The following is a 2,411-nucleotide window of genomic DNA, read 5'->3' as shown; positions in this document are numbered from 1 at the left end:
GTCACCAACTTGTCGCAATTAACCACACTCAGAAGTCTCACCCTTCTGTTTTGCTACATGTTCCTGTATTTCCTATTTTAGAAATGTAGTGACTGCAGGAATACTACGTACCACAAGAGGCTGCACAATGCTTGATAGAAATAAGACTGCCACAATCATATTAATTCAGGATTTCTAAGGCAAAATTTTTAATGTCTTTCAAAGCTGTCTCACCATCTAAAACACCCTATACAATTTTTTGTTATGGAAAGAAGGGGCTTTGTGAAATGACAGAAATTTTACGTTTTACCCTGTATATCTGGGGCTGCATTCACTACAAAAGACTCCCTCAAGCTGCATCAAGGCTTAAACACACACAAACTAGGTGTGGGCTGTAAATGCAGTTTGCAGCACTATGCTCGTTAGGTGGAGCAATTGCGGTGCAGCTCGCTTGGAGGGTCCATCACAGCCACATGCCAGAACTTCCTAACCTGGACGACGATCACCTGGTTTATTGCATTTCATTTTTTTTTATCAGGATTCACAGTATCCCAGGGCAGCTCTGGTGGACAGATGACCTCTGTGTCCAGGAAATGAGAAAAACGTATGTCCCAGACCAGTACCCTTCTTAGGTAGAAAGTTTGAAATTTCTTTCTGTTGGTGGTAAACAAGTCTAATTGCACAAGTGCCCTTTTAGGAAAGACCTTCCCTAGATCTGTGTGCCAGTTACAAGGCTGTCAAGTCACTGTGTCAAAGAATCCCAAAGGCCAAAAAGATACAAAACCGTGATTATGATTTGTCCTCAAAGGTGTTTTGCTTTTAGATAGGCATGGTTTGCTGAGCTAACGCTTTAGCTGTCAAACGACCTCAACGCTTTTCCATGACAGTCTCTTCTGAGTAGTGGCAAGAAGAGTTTACATGTTAGATGGATACATCTGACAGGTTAAGGAAACGTTCCTGAGCAGATAATAAATCCTGAATGCGAACGTGCTTCCCTGAGCGGAGGAGCTTGCTAGGGTACCAAGAGGTACAGATGACAAAACTGATGACGGGCAAGCAGGTGCACTGGAATTTTATTTGATCAGTAGAAACTAATTTCAAACCACCCCTGCGCGAAGAACAGGTAAAATCCAGGGGATGTTTCTCTGTCTACTTTCAAGCCAGCGGTCCAAGAAGGCAAACAGATAGGCATTTTGAAGTCTTGAAAAAGCCCATCATCAGAACATGAGCAAGCCTTGTTTCCTAGTTTCCTCAGCTGGGTGGCTACAATTACTAATCAGCAATTGCCTTCCATAGTGCAGAAGGACTAAAGAGATGAGAACCTGAATGGCTGGCCAGATGTTTCTTTGTAAAATGAAGGCGTGTCAAAACTAAGAAAAAGATGGAAGAGCGATGTTTATCATTCAACTAGCACCCTCACAGGGGAGTCAAAGCTGTTGCCTAATAGAAGATCACTCTTTCTTCGAAGGGCAATGGGTTACTACTGTCTTTATCAGATGCTCAAAGCCCTTGACAGCTGATGGCCTTGGGCAAGAGGTCTGTTTTACAAAGGCTTGCTTACACATTTGCTTCCTCTTTAACCGGGAAGCAGAGCTGACCTTAAGCTTTGAGGAACAAAGAGCTTAAAACAGTAGAATTGAAAAGTTATTGGCCTCAAAAGAAAGACTCTGGAAGGATATAACAACAGAACATCTGAAAATCAAAGGTACAGGGCTAGCGACTAAGTATATTTAATATACACATACATCTCATAGCTTGAGGAGACAGCTGGCTCCATCCTATAACGCTCTTCATTCTCTTAAGAGTACTGAGGAACATTTATTAGTGACAGGATAAATCTTTCCTACAACCCCCGAATCCCTTCCTCCCCTATCTTGTGGAACCCTCTTTAGAATGCCACTGAACTGCTCAGGGAGGAAATGCAGATTTGGGAACAGGACACGCTTCTAAAACATCCAGAAAAAGATGCTTCATCTGAAGAGGTTTACCAGGTTTGCTCTCTATTATCACAGAAGTCAGTGGCAAAGATGCTCTCTTCACCAGCTATATTATTCCAAAAGGTTGAGGCTTGCTTAACGCTACTCAGAGTATTTCAAGGAAGAGCAATTCCAATACAGACCACCTGAAAGGTCAGTACTGTAGTTGCAAGGTTTGGCTGTTCTTGTTTTTGTTCAGATAAACAGAGCTGTTCTGAGGCTGTTAGTAAGATCCATGATCCAAAGACACTATCAAAGCTGCTTCACAGCAGTGATGAGTTCAGCAGACACTTGTACTATCCTACAAAGACTAGAAAGAGCACTAGAAACAGTTGTCATCGTTTGATCTTTCCAAAACTCACTCTAAGACCAATCCAAATTTTGGAGCAGGTTTTTGTTTGTTTTTGTTCGTTTTTTTAGGGGCTATTTTAATAGATGCTTATAGCACAAGGGTAA

The sequence above is a fragment of the Struthio camelus genome, chromosome 18 (genome assembly GCF_040807025.1).
Source record: "Struthio camelus isolate bStrCam1 chromosome 18, bStrCam1.hap1, whole genome shotgun sequence".
Taxonomy (NCBI): Eukaryota; Metazoa; Chordata; class Aves; order Struthioniformes; family Struthionidae; genus Struthio; species Struthio camelus.
The sequence above is the reverse complement of the archived record's forward strand: the minus strand, read 5'-3'. Positions refer to the sequence as shown.